This window comes from Triturus cristatus, chromosome 1_2 (genome assembly GCF_964204655.1).
Source record: "Triturus cristatus chromosome 1_2, aTriCri1.1, whole genome shotgun sequence".
Classification (NCBI taxonomy): Eukaryota; Metazoa; Chordata; class Amphibia; order Caudata; family Salamandridae; genus Triturus; species Triturus cristatus.
This window is the reverse complement of record NC_140580.1, coordinates 522,686,172-522,705,097: the sequence shown is the minus strand read 5'-3', so window position 1 is coordinate 522,705,097 and position 18,926 is coordinate 522,686,172. Positions and strand designations below refer to the sequence as shown.

Here is an 18,926-nt window from a genome sequence, read left to right as displayed (position 1 = left end):
TGAAGAATCATGCTTCATAAAACATTAGGACTTAACTGGATTAATTTGAAATAGAGAAAAACATAAAGATTTAAAATTTCTTAGAATATTTATTTCACTTTAAATTTCTCTCTTGTAAGAAAATGACGGTATTTTTCAGTTACAAATGTAGCACTGTGTCTACCAACCACTAGGAGTAAGATTCCTGCTGTTTATAAATCCAAAAGACCAACACAAGAAGCCAATGCTGCACACGACTCACCTATACTTTAAAGGGGTAAACTGAATGAAACAGTAACACCAGCAACCACTGTTTCCGTTGGATTTAATCCGTGAAATGTTTTACATTTTTATATTAGCTGCATTTTCAGTTAATAGAACATATTCATTACGAAGACAGACAAAATAAACATCATTACCACAACAAAATCAACAATTTGACTTAATTTTGTACAATTTAACACCAATACATAAAAAGCTACAATCAAACGTATAAACATCTCAGTCATACAAATCATCCATCCTCACTAGACAATCTACACATTAGAATAATTATGAACAAATAATGTACAAAAAGGCCATCAATAAGAAAGCATTTGGCATAGTTAGTAAAACACTACACTGTGTTGTTTTAGAGAAGATTGGCCAATAGCGAAAAAGAGGTCAGTTGTCACTACTTCAATCCGTGACTTGTAAAGCTGTGGTATGTCCCGACAGGGTATTCATACAGCGGCGAGTGCTTGGTAAGTCTCCGGTCTTATGTTCATTGGGAGCAAGTCTCAGATTAGGCTGAGGATTATCGTAGAGAATCAATCTCGACGTGAGTCATCAGACGTCAAATACGATTGCCGGATATGGCCGCCTCCAGCCCACATTAGTTCTGAGACGAAGGATCGAAACAAAGAGACATGAGTACCTACGCTCCTTGAGATTGAGCGGACGCCGAGATTGATTCTCTACGATAATCCTCAACCTAATCTGGTGGCCTCGCCGGAGCACTAGTTGCTCCGTGCAAATCAGCAAAGAAAAGATACTACTTGCCCATACGTGTCAAGAATATAAACACACCGAGACTTGCTCCCAATGAACATAAGACCGGAGACTTACCAAGCACTCGCCGCTGTATGAATACCCTGTCGGGACATACCACAGCTTTACAAGTCACGGATTGAAGTAGTGACAATTGACCTCTTTTTCGCTATTGGCCAATCTTCTCTAAAACAACACAGTGTAGTGTTTTACTAACTATGCCAAATGCTTTCTTATTGATGGCCTTTTTGTACATTATTTGTTCATAATTATTCTAATGTGTAGATTGTCTAGTGAGGATGGATGATTTGTATGACTGAGATGTTTATACGTTTGATTGTAGCTTTTTATGTATTGGTGTTAAATTGTACAAAATTAAGTCAAATTGTTGATTTTGTTGTGGTAATGATGTTTATTTTGTCTGTCTTCGTAATGAATATGTTCTATTAACTGAAAATGCAGCTAATATAAAAATGTAAAACATTTCACGGATTAAATCCAACGGAAACAGTGGTTGCTGGTGTTACTGTTTCATTCAGTTTACCCCTTTAAAGTATAGGTGAGTCGTGTGCAGCATTGGCTTCTTGTGTTGGTCTTTTGATGATATTTGGCTTATCCTTGCTGCCAATTGAGCCAAAACCCTTCTTGGTTTTCAAAGTTTATAAATCCAACACTTGAGAAGGAGGACATTAAAATGAAGAGTGAACTTAATCATTAAGTTAACTCTTCGTTTTAATTTTCTCTCATTTAAAAGCATTCCGAAACATCATTTTGTTTGCATGCTCCAATGCCGAGTTGACAACTACCTTTATTTAAGGGTTAAATACATCAGTGCTTCAGTTCTGAAACTTTGTGACCCATGTGGGTCATACATCTGAGTGGAGCACTGCTCATTATCAGGCTCTGCAATCTGCAGCCTGATGATAATGTAAAATAAACACAGCCTTTCCTCAACTTTAAACAGAAAACTGAACACTTAATTATTGCAGTTCTTAGTTAAAAATGAGCTCCAGTCTGGGAGCTACTCTGAAGGTTTCTGCGAGCCACCGGTAGCTCGCAATCAACTGGTTGGAGACACCTGTGCTAGAGTCTAGCATATGCCTCTGACTTTAAGAAATAAAACTAAATCTTGGAAAGGTCCTGCCTTCCCATTATGAATTTGATGGCTGCATTTTTTGTTTGTAAATTAAATTAAATATTCCATAATGTGTGCATTTCTTTGATGTGTGCTTATTTCATTATTTTTGTGTATTGTGTTGTGGTTCAAATCCTAGAAATTGCATTTATCCCTGGCTTAATATAGGGATTGAGTGAGGGTACACAGAAGTCAAAAGGTTAAGAACCACTGTGCTATAGCTATGGATGCAGAAGAATGAAAAATGTCCTAGGTATCGTAAAAGATAGTTTCAATTCTATTAAGGACTCTTAGGTGAGGATTATCCTTAGCTTTCTTCACTTTATTCACAGCAGCCCTTTTTCATTTTACTCAAACAAGAACCACATTTGCCATAGAACACTGGAAATGGTGCAAATAAACAATGGTCAGTGTAGGCCCACAGGTGTCCAATCACAGGGCTGCGTCTGTGTAGGAGAGTAGGATCTGCACTTATGTTGCCCCCACTTGTTTCTGATGTTAACACTGGTTTCTGGCTATAGTCTGGCTGGGTCCCTGCTAATCAGGGCCCCAGTCTCTCTGTTCTCTCTAAACAACTTGGAGTGCATATTAGATGCACTAGTGATTGGATACTGTGGTACCTTATGAGCCCCTAGTATATGGTACCTTGGGTACCAAGGGCATAGGTACTTCACAGGCCTACCAGGGGCTGAAGCATGTATTATGCCACCCCTGGGAAGCAGACTAAATCTGACACCACAGGCCTGCTACTGCAGCCTGGGTGAGGTAGTGTTAGCACTCCTCACTGAGGTATAGGTTCCTATATCTCACCTTACACACACATATAAACCGCTCAGTCACCCCTAAGGCAGGCCCTATCAATCCTGAGGGCAGGGTGCTTGGTTTACAATGTGAGGCGGTGCATCTGCCTGAGCAGGGCCCCTCTGCAGCTGGCAGAGTCTATTCTCTGTGGCTGTTTGTGGATGCGGTTAAACCATATACTCTTAAGTGCATTATAACCTACCGGTAAATGCTAACTTTGGAATGACTGCATCAAAACATGTCGTGTTTGGTGTCAAACAACTTGGAATCATACCCCCACACCAGTAACTGGTGTGGGAGTATGATCCCACTCTTCTAGAGGGGAAGACATGTACCTACTGTTGAAACATGGTAGAAATCTGAACAAGCCCTGGCATCACAAAATGGATGCCACCAGCACAGACACTGGGCTGCCCTCCTGCTGCTGACTGAAACTCGCAGTGGAGGAGGCCAACAATAGGCATCCTGTCATAGGGAGGTGTAACCACCTTCCAGACAGGATTTAGTGTATTGGGGCTGGGTGGGTGCACTCCTAGAGTGCTTTTACGTCCTGCACTGGGGGAGCAGTAGGCTCCTCTGTGCATATGCCAGCTCAAACCGGTTCAGGGGCTACCTGCCCCTGCTCTGGCGTGAAACTGGACAAAGGGAAGTGGGTGTAACCACCCACTCCCTTGACCCTCCCATAGGAGGGGTCATAGAGCTAGTCCCTCCCTTTCCTTTAGTATAAGATAGGGAAACCTTGCCATTGAAAATCAGATATCCCTGGACGACGCTCTACAAGAAGAATCCTGGCCCTTCGACTTTCCACTACCTTTGGAAGACTGAAGAATCTCCCTTGGAGTCAAGGAGTGACTTCCCTGCTTGGCAGGCTCCAAAAACTGGAATCAACGGTCGCAAACTTTCCCGCCGGAGTCCGAAGTCCCTGCAGCCCCGGAAGTGGATTTCCTGACTTCTCGACGGCCATTGTGAGTCCCCAACAAACCTGAGGCGAGTGAACCCCACGAGTGACGAGGAACAGCAATACCCGGGTACCGTGCACTATTGTCGAGTGCAACCCCTTCACGACGTTCTACAAACTTGTGCATTGGACCACGTGTGGTCCAAGCCTCCAGCAGGATTTCCCTCGAAAATCAGAGGCCCACCTCGTCCCGAGTGACCGTGGTCTCCTGTGAAGCGAATCCTCTCGAGGCGTCTTCGCGATCCCTTGCCGGCTGGCTTGTGGGTCCCCTGAAGACTTTCAATGCTAGGACCAGTAGGGCCCTAGTCTCCACGCACAGTTGCGTTCAGGACAATGCCTTGAAATAATTCTCAAAACTGTAGTTCATACTTAATCCAACATTTGTAGTGAATGAATTAAATCAATGTCTCAGTGATTAAAGCAATTTATTCATTGCAAAAATATTCGTTAGTTAAATCTTCATTCAATTCTTCATATAAATCCAAATTACGCTCATACAAGAAGTTCACTTTTTGTGAATGCCCAATGCATTTCGAGCCAGCCGGCTCTTCATCAGGGGCTACGTATCTAAAGAAATAAATAAACAATGCATATTTACACATTGACCGTTACAATGATGGCAAAAACATCAGATTGCAAATACATGATCAAACTCAGAAATTCATAACAACATTCCAAGCTGAAACAACTAAGTGAATAAGTTGAGTGACCGCATAATGACCCAAAATGACCATCACCAAGAATGTTTAAATAAAGTTGTGTAGACGGTGAAAGAAGCCGAAAAAACTCAGAGAGACTGTTACCTTGTTGGGCAATAAACAACCGCTTTTCAAAACGAATGAATCAACCTAAAAACAGAACACACTGGAATGTCGTCTCTGAACGTAGAGAAAGAAACTGGCAAGAGAAATGAAGAGAAAATTCAAAATGAGAAATCTTACCGACACAGTACAACGTGGTCGATTCAATGAAAGGAACCTGTTCGACTGCTGGCTCAAAAAATCACCAGGTGAAAATCATGGCGGTATGTTGGGAGCATGCGCTTAAATCAGAGCATGTTTAGACATAAAAAAGGTGACTGAACAACGATACCTTACTCAAAATGGGAGGAACTATCTCAAAAAAAAAAGTGACTAATGATACATGGACTATCATCAAAGGTAAAACTGGTTCCACTATAAAAATAAACGACATGACAAAGCGCAAAAGCCTGAATCAAGGTGGAGGTAATACTCGCGTGCATACTGTGCTGCTGAAAAAAAAAATTTAAAACAAGGTGGCTGGATGAATGGTGCCGCCATCTTGAAAGAGAGCGGAAAATGAACCCGGGCATGAGAAAAATGGTGAAAAATTTAAAAACGTTAAAAAATAGTCGGAATGACCGGAAAAAATAAAACGTGTGTTGGTGAGGGTCACTGGTCAGGGTAATCTAACCCAAGAAAAAAGGTTGATCACATAGGTATATATGAATGTGCAGTCCTATCCTGATACAAAAAAACCTTTGACACAAATACATCATAAATAACAAGCATAGTCTATTTTGTCATTAATGCCTTTCTCCATTAAGGTGTCCAAACGCTTAATCCAATAGGTTTCCCTCTGTAGGAGACTTCTGGTCAGATCTGTATCTTGACGTTGCTCTACTCTTTCTAGGACAGAGAATCTGAGTTGGGCGATACTGTGCTTCTCTTCATTCCAATGCATGGCCAAGCTGCTGTGTTTGTTGAGTGTTCTGATTGTACTTTTGTGCTCAGAAATCCGGGTTTTAATTTTTCTTTCGGTTTTGCCCACATACAACTTGCCACATGGACATTTGATGTAGTAGATGAGTTTATTTGAATTGCAATCAGAATTATGGTGAAGTCTGATGATTTCTCCAGTACATGGATGGTTTAATGTATTGCCGGTTATAACGTTGTTGCAATGAATGCAGTTATGACATTTACTCATTCCTTTGTGGGCAATGTTCCCTTGCTTAATGGGAGTATTGATGATTTCTTTGATGTTTTTTGCACGTTTATAAGCAAACATTGGGGGATCTTTAAAAATGTTGTGAAAGTCAGGCTCATTCTGTAACAATTCCCATCTTTTGATGATGATGTTCTTCACTTTACCGGATGCTGTGGAGAATTTTGATACAAAGACTTGTCTGTTTGTCTGTTTTCGTGGTCTACTTGTTAAGAGACTCTCTCTATTGAATTTGGATGCGCGTTGTTTAGCTAATTCAATCACTTCTGTAGGGTAACCCCTGGCAAGATACATCTGCTGTTGGAGTGATAAGTTCTTCTCCGTATCCTCTGCAGTAGAGCATATCCGTTTTATCCGCAAAAATTGGGACAATGGTAAGTTGTGTTTTAAGCTATTAGGATGGAAACTTTGGAAATGGAGCGCGCTACTCACATCTGTTTGCTTTTTGAAAACCTCCGTTTTTATGTAACCCGCTTCTTTGGTAAGGATAACATCAAGGAAAGATATTTTAGTCTGGTCAATTGCATGGGTGAACTGAATGTGTTCATCTATTTGATTTAGTTGTTCAATTTTACTTTCCAACATTTCCTGAGTGTTAATCCAGAGAATAAGAATGTCATCAATGAATCTGCAATATAGCAATAAATTTCCTGTCCATCCGGTATCTTTGTAGATGTAGTCTGATTCGAATTTGGCCATGAAAGTGTTGGCATATGCCGGCGCCCCGGCAAAGCCCATGGATGTGCCTTGCTGCTGCAAATAAAAATCATTGTTCCAGTAAAAATAACTGTGATGCAAACAAAAATGTAAAAGTTCCAAAATGAACACTTTATCTGCTCTGAGCGAAGATTGGCGCAGTAGAGCCCATTCTACCGCCTCCATGCCAGCTGAGTGAGGGATCGAAGTATATAAAGACTTGACATCTATAGTGCAAAAAATGATGTCTTCCATGAACTTTATTTTCTGTAGCTTAAGTAAAAAGTCTGTCGTGTCTTTGATATACGAGGGCCATTCTTGAACCAACGGTTGTAGGAAATAATCAATATAGTGTCCCAAGGGCTCGAAGATGGTTCCACAACCCGTTACTATGGGCCGCATCGATGGGTTAAACAAGTTCTTGTGGATCTTTGGCAACATGTACAGGGTGGGGAAATGGAGAAAGGCATTAATGACAAAATAGACTATGCTTGTTATTTATGATGTATTTGTGTCAAAGGTTTTTTTGTATCAGGATAGGACTGCACATTCATATATACCTATGTGATCAACCTTTTTTCTTGGGTTAGATTACCCTGACCAGTGACCCTCACCAACACACGTTTTATTTTTTCCGGTCATTCCGACTATTTTTTAACGTTTTTAAATTTTTCACCATTTTTCTCATGCCCGGGTTCATTTTCCGCTCTCTTTCAAGATGGCGGCACCATTCATCCAGCCACCTTGTTTTAAATTTTTTTTTTTCAGCAGCACAGTATGCACGCGAGTATTACCTCCACCTTGATTCAGGCTTTTGCGCTTTGTCATGTCGTTTATTTTTATAGTGGAACCAGTTTTACCTTTGATGATAGTCCATGTATCATTAGTCACTTTTTTTTTTGAGATAGTTCCTCCCATTTTGAGTAAGGTATCGTTGTTCAGTCACCTTTTTTATGTCTAAACATGCTCTGATTTAAGCGCATGCTCCCAACATACCGCCATGATTTTCACCTGGTGATTTTTTGAGCCAGCAGTCGAACAGGTTCCTTTCATTGAATCGACCACGTTGTACTGTGTCGGTAAGATTTCTCATTTTGAATTTTCTCTTCATTTCTCTTGCCAGTTTCTTTCTCTACGTTCAGAGACGACATTCCAGTGTGTTCTGTTTTTAGGTTGATTCATTCGTTTTGAAAAGCGGTTGTTTATTGCCCAACAAGGTAACAGTCTCTCTGAGTTTTTTCGGCTTCTTTCACCGTCTACACAACTTTATTTAAACATTCTTGGTGATGGTCATTTTGGGTCATTATGCGGTCACTCAACTTATTCACTTAGTTGTTTCAGCTTGGAATGTTGTTATGAATTTCTGAGTTTGATCATGTATTTGCAATCTGATGTTTTTGCCATCATTGTAACGGTCAATGTGTAAATATGCATTGTTTATTTATTTCTTTAGATACGTAGCCCCTGATGAAGAGCCGGCTGGCTCGAAATGCATTGGGCATTCACAAAAAGTGAACTTCTTGTATGAGCGTAATTTGGATTTATATGAAGAATTGAATGAAGATTTAACTAACGAATATTTTTGCAATGAATAAATTGCTTTAATCACTGAGACATTGATTTAATTCATTCACTACAAATGTTGGATTAAGTATGAACTACAGTTTTGAGAATTATTTCAAGGCATTGTCCTGAACGCAACTGTGCGTGGAGACTAGGGCCCTACTGGTCCTAGCATTGAAGGTTTGAAGTGTCAGGAATCCATGACTGTTGGAATCCACTCCACAGCACGCCATTGAGAAGAAGTGTTAAACGAGTAAAACTTTGTTTCTGAAACAAATTCGGAGTGCCTCTACCACCCATTTTGTTGTTTTAGTATCACAGTCATCTGGTACGAGAGCACCCAATCATGTCATTTGACTCCATTTCAAGTTTGACAGACAACAGAGCTAGTACCCTAGCGTATTCAACAGAACAAGCATCAGAAATATATGCATTGATACAGGATGTAAAAGCGTCAGATTTGCAAGGCAACACGGTCATCCAGCAATTAAAACAGCTAGAGTACTCTTTGAAGAGAGAAATGAACCAACGACTTCATGCATCTACCCTGATACAATATCATAGAGCCAAAAGAATTCCAAGAGGGTTGAGGATGTCCATTAAACCCATGCTATACAGGTTTCATCTAAACAAAGATTTCATGGAACGGTGGTATTCAATATTGAACAAATGTTCACTTGATCTAATTTTATTGTTAGTAGAAGAATTATCCAAAGTTATCAATGAACTTGCCAAGGAGATTTCAGAAATAAAACATAATTTATCAACCAGAATGAATGATGATGAGCTCAAAAAAGCTTTAGATGATATCAACATGAGACTGGACAAATACACGAAAGAAATACAGGAAGGTAAATTACGAAAATATAAACGTGACACGTTGGATTATAAACTCAACGAAGTTTACACATGGGCGGAAGTCTATGCACAAAGAAGACCACAATCCAGAAAACCAACCACGAATACTTCCTCGAATTAAAGTATAGCCACAGACACCGACACCACAACCACCAGACCCACAGCGAAAAGTCAACTACCCAGTCCAGAACCAACTACAGATATCACCAAAGATATCATCGAAGAATCAGGAGCATCTGGATCCACACATTTTTTGTCCAGGGACCTGGACACAAGTCAACCACCGGGTCCATCAAAAAGCGCAAAACCAGGAGAAGCAACCACAAAACAAGGGCGCACAAGGAGCCAGAAGTAAATCTAGTAGTCAACATTTCTTCAAAGGAAATCACCAATGCACAAATTCAAACATTGAACAAAGGCCTTGGATACGTGCCAACTTATGACACCAATCTACTGGAATGCGAACTAGCCCTATACAAATTCACCAGAATCCTACGATTACGACATTTTTTTACAAATGTATTACCAGCCAAGGAAGACACACAAACCAAAGAGTTCCTTGAATTCAAACCCAAATCCACATACCAGGCACCAGTTTCGCATAAAATCATAGATTCATTCGATAATCTAGTAAGGAAAGATCTACAAAAATTACAATTCAGGAAAGCGAAGAATTCTAATCTAACTTTACAAGAAAAAAATATACTGAAATCAATTCAGAAGGATACAGAAATACAGATTCAAAAAGCAGATAAAGGAGGCGCAATTGTTCTTATGGATCGCTCATTTTACATCAATGCAGTACAAGAACACGTATCAGACACTCAAACTTATCTGAAATTGGATCAAGATCCTATATTTGAGCTTAAGGAAACGCTTGGAAGCATTCTTGATCATGCTTTGGAAATGGGATGGATCAGTGAAACCACCAAAAAATTTCTGACAGTAGAGTATCCAAGGAAACCCACCCTGTACATGTTGCCAAAGATCCACAAGAACTTGTTTAACCCATCGATGCGGCCCATAGTAACGGGTTGTGGAACCATCTTCGAGCCCTTGGGACACTATATTGATTATTTCCTACAACCGTTGGTTCAAGAATGGCCCTCGTATATCAAAGACACGACAGACTTTTTACTTAAGCTACAGAAAATAAAGTTCATGGAAGACATCATTTTTTGCACTATAGATGTCAAGTCTTTATATACTTCGATCCCTCACTCAGCTGGCATGGAGGCGGTAGAATGGGCTCTACTGCGCCAATCTTCGCTCAGAGCAGATAAAGTGTTCATTTTGGAAATTTTACATTTTTGTTTGCATCACAGTTATTTTTACTGGAACAATGATTTTTATTTGCAGCAGCAAGGCACATCCATGGGCTTTGCCGGGGCGCCGGCATATGCCAACACTTTCATGGCCAAATTCGAATCAGACTACATCTACAAAGATACCGGATGGACAGGAAATTTATTGCTATATTGCAGATTCATTGATGACATTCTTATTCTCTGGATTAACACTCAGGAAATGTTGGAAAGTAAAATTGAACAACTAAATCAAATAGATGAACACATTCAGTTCACCCATGCAATTGACCAGACTAAAATATCTTTCCTTGATGTTATCCTTACCAAAGAAGCGGGTTACATAAAAACGGAGGTTTTCAAAAAGCAAACAGATGTGAATAGCGCGCTCCATTTCCAAAGTTTCCATCCTAATAGCTTAAAACACAACTTACCATTGTCCCAATTTTTGCGGATAAAACGGATATGCTCTACTGCAGAGGATACGGAGAAGAACTTATCACTCCAACAGCAGATGTATCTTGCCAGGGGTTACCCTACAGAAGTGATTGAATTAGCTAAACAACGCGCATCCAAATTCAATAGAGAGAGTCTCTTAACAAGTAGACCACGAAAACAGACAAACAGACAAGTCTTTGTATCAAAATTCTCCACAGCATCCGGTAAAGTGAAGAACATCATCATCAAAAGATGGGAATTGTTACAGAATGAGCCTGACTTTCACAACATTTTTAAAGATCCCCCAATGTTTGCTTATAAACGTGCAAAAAACATCAAAGAAATCATCAATACTCCCATTAAGCAAGGGAACATTGCCCACAAAGGAATGAGTAAATGTCATAACTGCATTCATTGCAACAACGTTATAACCGGCAATACATTAAACCATCCATGTACTGGAGAAATCATCAGACTTCACCATAATTCTGATTGCAATTCAAATAAACTCATCTACTACATCAAATGTCCATGTGGCAAGTTGTATGTGGGCAAAACCGAAAGAAAAATTAAAACCCGGATTTCTGAGCACAAAAGTACAATCAGAACACTCAACAAACACAGCAGCTTGGCCATGCATTGGAATGAAGAGAAGCACAGTATCGCCCAACTCAGATTCTCTGTCCTAGAAAGAGTAGAGCAACGTCAAGATACAGATCTGACCAGAAGTCTCCTACAGAGGGAAACCTATTGGATTAAGCGTTTGGACACCTTAATGGAGAAAGGCATTAATGACAAAATAGACTATGCTTGTTATTTATGATGTATTTGTGTCAAAGTTTTTTTTGTATCAGGATAGGACTGCACATTCATATATACCTATGTGATCAACCTTTTTTCTTGGGTTAGATTACCCTGACCAGTGACCCTCACCAACACACGTTTTATTTTTTCCGGTCATTCCGACTATTTTTTAACGTTTTTAAATTTTTCACCATTTTTCTCATGCCCGGGTTCATTTTCCGCTCACTTTCAAGATGGCGACACCATTCATCCAGCCATCTTGTTTTAAATTTTTTTTTTTTTCAGCAGCACAGTATGCACGCGAGTATTACCTCCACCTTGATTCAGGCTTTTGCGCTTTGTCATGTCGTTTATTTTTATAGTGGAACCAGTTTTACCTTTGATGATAGTCCATGTATCATTAGTCACTTTTTCTTTTTGAGATTGTTCCTCCCATTTTGAGTAAGGTATCGTTGTTCAGTCACCTTTTTTATGTCTAAACATGCTCTGATTTAAGCGCATGCTCCCAACATACCGCCATGATTTTCACCTGGTGATTTTTTGAGCCAGCAGTCGAACAGGTTCCTTTCATTGAATCGACCACGTTGTACTGTGTCGGTAAGATTTCTCATTTTGAATTTTCTCTTCATTTCTCTTGCCAGTTTCTTTCTCTACGTTCAGAGACGACATTCCAGTGTGTTCTGTTTTTAGGTTGATTCATTCGTTTTGAAAAGCGGTTGTTTATTGCCCAACAAGGTAACAGTCTCTCTGAGTTTTTTCGGCTTCTTTCACCGTCTACACAACTTTATTTAAACATTCTTGGTGATGGTCATTTTGGGTCATTATGCGGTCACTCAACTTATTCACTTAGTTGTTTCAGCTTGGAATGTTGTTATGAATTTCTGAGTTTGATCATGTATTTGCAATCTGATGTTTTTGCCATCATTGTAACGGTCAATGTGTAAATATGCATTGTTTATTTATTTCTTTAGATACGTAGCCCCTTATGAAGAGCCGGCTGGCTCGAAATGCATTGGGCATTCACAAAAAGTGAACTTCTTGTATGAGCGTAATTTGGATTTATATGAAGAATTGAATGAAGATTTAACTAACGAATATTTTTGCAATGAATAAATTGCTTTAATCACTGAGACATTGATTTAATTCATTCACTACAAATGTTGGATTAAGTATGAACTACAGTTTTGAGAATTATTTCAAGGCATTGTCCTGAACGCAACTGTGCGTGGAGACTAGGGCCCTACTGGTCCTAGCATTGAAGGTTTGAAGTGTCAGGAATCCATGACTGTTGGAATCCACTCCACAGCACGCCATTGAGAAGAAGTGTTAAACGAGTAAAACTTTGTTTCTGAAACAAATTCGGAGTGCCTCTACCACCCATTTTGTTGTCCCCTGAAGACTTTCTCATCAAACCAAAGGGCTCCCCTGGTTGCTCCAGGCCTGCTCTGACTTACCCTCGCAGGGTGAGTCCCTCAGACCTTGCTGGTCTGCACCGCAGACTTTCTTCACTTTCCACGAGACTTGCTGTTGCCAAGGCTTGTTGGCTCCAATCCGGTTGTCAATACTTCAGTAAGCTGCAGACTTTGTGGGACACTTCGAATCCAGCTCCTGGTCGTCGTCGACGCCTCCCGGACCTCGTAGCTGAAGAGTCAAAACACCCTTGATCACCTGAAATCATCCGACTTCCGTGGGCATACATCTTCCTGGCCCCGGGTCACTGGCAAGGGACTGTGAACACTGTCCCTTCTGCTTTCAGGTCTTCTTCATCCTGAATCCAGCCTTGGATTCCACCGGACACTTCTCCAGTCTTCGCAAGCAGCAAAACTTCTTCGGCCTCCATTGAAAACGACGACGCGACCCGACACCAAAAGACACCTATGCACCCGGCTTCCCTGGGTGAGGTAACTCGTGCACTCCGGTGCTTCTGTGGGTGTTGGCCCTCGAACTACTTACCTTGTAAGTGGCTTGCTTGTAGACTCTCTAGAAGTACCCTAAAACTTTAAAATTCCAACCGCGACTTGCTCCATTGAAATCAATAGGGAACCTGCGGCTGTGTTCTCACACTGCACGCGTCTCCCGTGGGTCCTTTACTTACCTACCTTGGGTGGATTAGTGAGGCCCCAGCGATTCTACAGGCCCTAGGCCTTGTCCCCTTGCAAGTCGACATTCCTAAACCTCTTTTTTAGTCTATGGTCTGGTACGCCCGTAGGGCCTCAGCCATATTTGTGCTTAACTTATTGTGAAACGTTGATATTTGCATATGTTCCTGACTTCTAATCTCATAAAGAGATTAGTAGAGGGTGTCTAGTAATAAATACATATATATTTGATATATATACCTGTGTGGTGTCCTTTCATTTGGTAATTCAAGAGATTATAAGGTAAAACAAGCTGCTTTACATTCCTCTGAGACTTAGCCTGAAGGCTGCTCTCCACAGCTACCACTAGGATAGCTTTCTTTAAAAGGTTGTCTTAAACCTATCTACCATAAGAGTCGAATTGGACTGGTGCAAGGTGGCCACTATAACTAGTGATCAGCATTTGCCAGGCCAACTTCTCACAGTCTGCATTATAGTCCTTCTCCTCAGTGACTCTTTCGTCGCGCGAGTCATGCTATGGCCCTTTTCTCACAAATCTTGTTTCCCATTTTCCATTCCTGGAAAAAGATGAAAATACCAATAGAACACCAGCTGACAAGGCTACACTATAAGCAAAGCATGTATAATTGAAAATTTCTGTTACGGTAGCTAGGAAATTTTTCATTCTATGTCAGGACCAGAGGTGAGAATTATGCTAATTTTAAGCTTACTTACTGCCAAATGAGCTATAACCAACTCTGGCTTAAGTAGAACCTCTTAAAGGTAGCATCAGAGGACCAATCGGTTGTGTTCATGATCTCTTTCAGGCAAGCACCCAAACAAGGCATTGGAGGCCATTCCTCCACGAGTGGAATATGCACCAAATATTTTAAGATCCAATCCAGCCTCTTGCATAACCCACCATACCCAATGGGCTATGGTTGGGAATGACACTGCTTTGTGCGACTTCCTGAGGGCGATTAGGAGCTGCCTTTCACCTGGAGGTCTGAATTCGGCAGACATCTCCTCATAGGCCTTAAGGCAGTGAACTACACACAGTGTAGTAGAGTCCGGAAACGCAGGATATTCTATAACTCTGTTATTCGCTTTTGTATGCCTGCTAAGTGTAAAAGGCACTCCAGAGGGTTGAAAGACCTTCCAGTAATGTCTAGGGCTCGGACATCTGAAACCCACCTGCATGACACCACGCAGAGCAAAATCACCTTCTTAGCCAAGAGCTACTTCCTTGGCAGGAACCTATTAGGTTATGATGATAGGAAAAGGTTAAGTACTGTGTTAACATCCCAAAGAGCCGAGTAACGCAGCTCCAGAGGCAAAGATAGCTGAATGCCACGCAGAAGATGACACACAAAAGGATGTTCCTCCACAGGGGATCCTTCCATAGGTACATGTCCTGCTGGGATAGCTGAATGGAAGGTGTTGATCGAGCATTATGTAATACCTTCCTGTGCTAAGCTGGTCAAGAAATTCAAGACTAGCACTATGTCGGCGACCATGGTATCACAACCCCGTCACACACACCAATTACACCATCTCTTCCAAGCTGACCAGTATCTTTTGTTGGTACCTTCTGACCATGCCTTTAACAAGAGGTCTTCAACCTGTACCGAAAGTCCCGAAAGCGACCATCGACACCTGTAATCTGCCACGGCATCAGGCAAAGCGACCCCTCCAGCACAATCTGGTATCCAGTCTGTTCCGAGTTGAGAAGACGAGTTGAAAATAGGGGAAGAGGTATTGGAAAATCCCAAGAAAGTTCCAGAAGAACCGGCAACCAAACATGAGATTTCCAAATTGAGGTGACCAAAACTACATCCGCCCGCTGACGCCTAATTTGGGCTGATGCCTTGGTACTCATTGTGAACAGGGGAAACGCATAACCCCTTTCCGGCTCCCAGTCCTGTAGAAATGCATCCGTGGCCGCAGCTAGAGGTTCCGGTCTCCACCTGAAGAACCTGGGCAGCTGATGATCCAATCTGGAGGCAAACAGGTCCACCAAAAACGGACCTCAGCTGTTCTGGAGGCTGGCAAAGACTTCTGGATGAAGTTCCCAAAGGATGGAGTCCTGGAAGTGACCGGACTGCCAGTCCGCCACCCTGTTCTCCTGACCGGGGAGATATTCCGCTATGAACAAGATCTAATGGTCTACGCAAAACGGCCCAAAAATTGGTCACTAGATCCAAGAGTATCTTGGATCGAGTGCCCCCCATGGATCGCTAGTTTTATAGTTGCAGCAGTTAGAGCAAGGAGAAAAAGAAATTCAATTGTAATTACTAATTTCTCTGTATAATGGATTCTCCCTTTTATATTATGTATTTTATATTTCACTGCTGAATTTTTAGAGCTGTATTTTTTATTAATGATGGATTTTGAGTGTTATATGTTTTGTACGTGTTAGGTATTTTAACATGCTTTTATGATTTTGAATAATCGAATAAAGTGATTTTGATTGACTGAGTGCCCCCAGGTGATTTATATACCTGACGGCCGAAATGTTGTTAATCTTTAACAGGACTGGATCTTGTCTCAAGTCCAACAACGGACCTCAAAGGACCCTTACAGAAGCTCCAAACAGTTGATGTGTGTCATCTGTTCTTAAGGAAACCACAACCCTCCTGTTGAAAACACACCAAACTGTGTGCTCCAGCCTGAACTGCTGGCATCGGACTGTATAATGAGATCTGAAGCCGAACCAAAAATCGCTTTCCTGTTCCATGCTTCCATGTGGGAAAGCCACCATAGAATCTCTTCTTGCGCGTCTTCTGAAAGGATGACCGCCTGGGAAAAAGAGTCCCTTTCGCAGATGTGCTGCATTCAAGTGCTGAAGGGCCTGATAGTGCAAGGGTCCCGGAAATATGGCCTGGCTGGATGATGAAAGGAGACCCACTAGGTGAGCAGTCTGCCGCAAGGACACCCTTTGTCTGCCCAGCATTCTCCATAGCTCATGACGGACCTTGGACACTTTTAGGGAGGGGAGTCTTAGCGCAGCCTTAGTGGAGTCTATGACAAGCCCCAGAAAAAATGCTTTCTGCGCTGGAGTCAGGAGGGACTTCTTGTTTATCACAAAGCTGAGGCTTTCAAGCAGTCTGACAATGGTAGGGGATCGTGCTCTTGGTTTAACATGTCATCTAGATAAATAATAAGGTCAGTAGGTCTTAGGGATTTTTGGGGGGAAAAAACACACTAGGTCCTATATATGTATCATAGGCAAGTATAAAGCAGGACAAGTTAACAATTGATTCATTCGTTGCAGAATATCATTTTATTTTTTATCTTTTTTTGTACAATTATTATGATGCAGTACTCACAAAAAAGTGAAAAAAAGTGCTCTAGTGAGTAAAAAACATTAAAACATGCATCCCTTTAAACAACAAGATACTGAACTTCTTATGGTAATTTTATATAATAAAATAAGGAGTTAGGTAGTTCTATAGTCGACGGTGTTTCGATCTCATTCAGTTGAGATCATCATCAGGACAGGTGTGTGAGCACCTAGTATTTATATACTGGCCAATGTGGCAGTTTTCTAGAATTGCAAACCACGATTCAATCACCTCAATTTCATGGTGTCCCTGTGTGCTGGTAATCGCTTTACGTGATGGCCGTGGGTTTTCCAATGCAGTTCTTTTCAGGATAACTGGAGCTACTGCCCAGTATCTGGATTTAATCCTCAGACGAATGATTGCTACTAAAAAATCTTGAAACTCAGAAGATAGCCATTATCAGACTGGAAACCTAATTCATCAAAAAACCCACGACCATCTCGTTTCTGGTGGTTGTTTGGAAACACATGTTGCAAGGTTCTATCATACAGAAGGCATAGCTATCTTTCTATCAGAAGAGCGACTTTTCCATAATATTTCTTGCCAGATGTCTTCTCTACTAAAATCATTGGCCTCTTGAATGTTTTATTGTGCCTCAAGAGACCGCTGGAGGCATGTCTTGAAGACCAGTGGGTTCCGCGATGTGTTAAGGAGCTTGGAAGACCAACTGATCTTAATGTCTCTTTATGCTTCAGTCCTTTCAGTATTCAGTAATTTTGCTGTTCTAGGCTCCTCCCTGATACTTGTGATGGAAGCACCCGCGCAGGGACGAGCCACTCACATAAGCCATCTGTCCAAGGAACATGGTCTCAAAAAGGCCAAAAGTGCCCGATGAGGCCTTCTCCTTCTCCCTTTCTCCCGCAGCTTCTGTGGAACCTGTCTGCATAGTTGAGAAAGCAAATGGGCAACGATCTAACAATAAGATAAAGTAACTTTCATGATGAGTCCACCACTTATTGCTGCCCAGGGTGGTCACTTAGCAGTTGAACAAGAAATACACAGATATTGGACACACTCGTGCATCAGCAGTACCAGCACACAAAGCTTTCAATTAACAAGCAGTGGAACTGTTTTGGGCCCTGACACTTGGTGTTCTATAATGGAGTTCTGATAACTGGGTTTAAATTTTGAATCTTGTGTGCCCAACGTCATATCCTGTGAACCTGCCATGTTGGGGTCAGGCAGTGTTAATGAAAGAAACACAATGGCTCTTTTGTGCCTGACCAGCACTTGGATGGTGAACTCGAAAAATCCCACTGCTATTTCCCAGCAATGCCCTTCTACACCCTAAAACCCCTCTTACTGCCACACTGCGAGCTCACAGAACCGATGGAATGTGGTGAGTAAACTACCACCTTTTCTCTACTTGTGAAATTGTCACTAAAATAAGAATACAGTTAGCTACAGTAGCCTGCAGCATGTACCTCGAGAGGCAGACTTTTGTTTTCGAAGCACACATTGCATTACAGTTAAATATAGAATGTATTTTCTGCCCATTTTGTGTTCTTTTCATTGGTGGAAAGTTTCTTGTTCCCTCCTGGGTTTTGGGGCTGAACGTAAGATCAGTTTTTATACACAGTTCACATACCAGTGTTGAGCATCTTTTCAAAAGTTACCTAAAGTAATTTTCCATACTGATCATTTTCAGACATCTTGTCGACTATTTTGGGCATCCATTTTATAAGCCATTTTATTCCCCTTCCCATGCTTGATGTTCTGTTGCAATCCTTACATTGATTAACCTAATATGTTTTTTATTGTGACATTTTACCCTACTCTTTTTTTATGCATGAAAGGCCGTAAAGCGGAAAATGTAAATAAACATAAGTTGTGACAGGTGCCTCTGCAGTAACCCGCCATCAGCCCACCCACCGACACAGGAAATGAATAAGGGAGCGGACTAAATAACGTTCACAAATTAATACAGGGGAATAGGCCTAGGGAGCTGTTTTAACTTGTTTGTATAACGAT

At 41.3% G+C, this 18,926-nt stretch overlaps 1 protein-coding gene across 9 annotated transcripts in view; it reads left to right on the top strand.

The window, feature by feature from the left end:
- CUTC (cutC copper transporter) overlaps positions 1-18,926 on the top strand; it is a 227,070-nt gene that overhangs the window by 76,937 nt on the left and 131,207 nt on the right. The window lies entirely within an intron of this gene.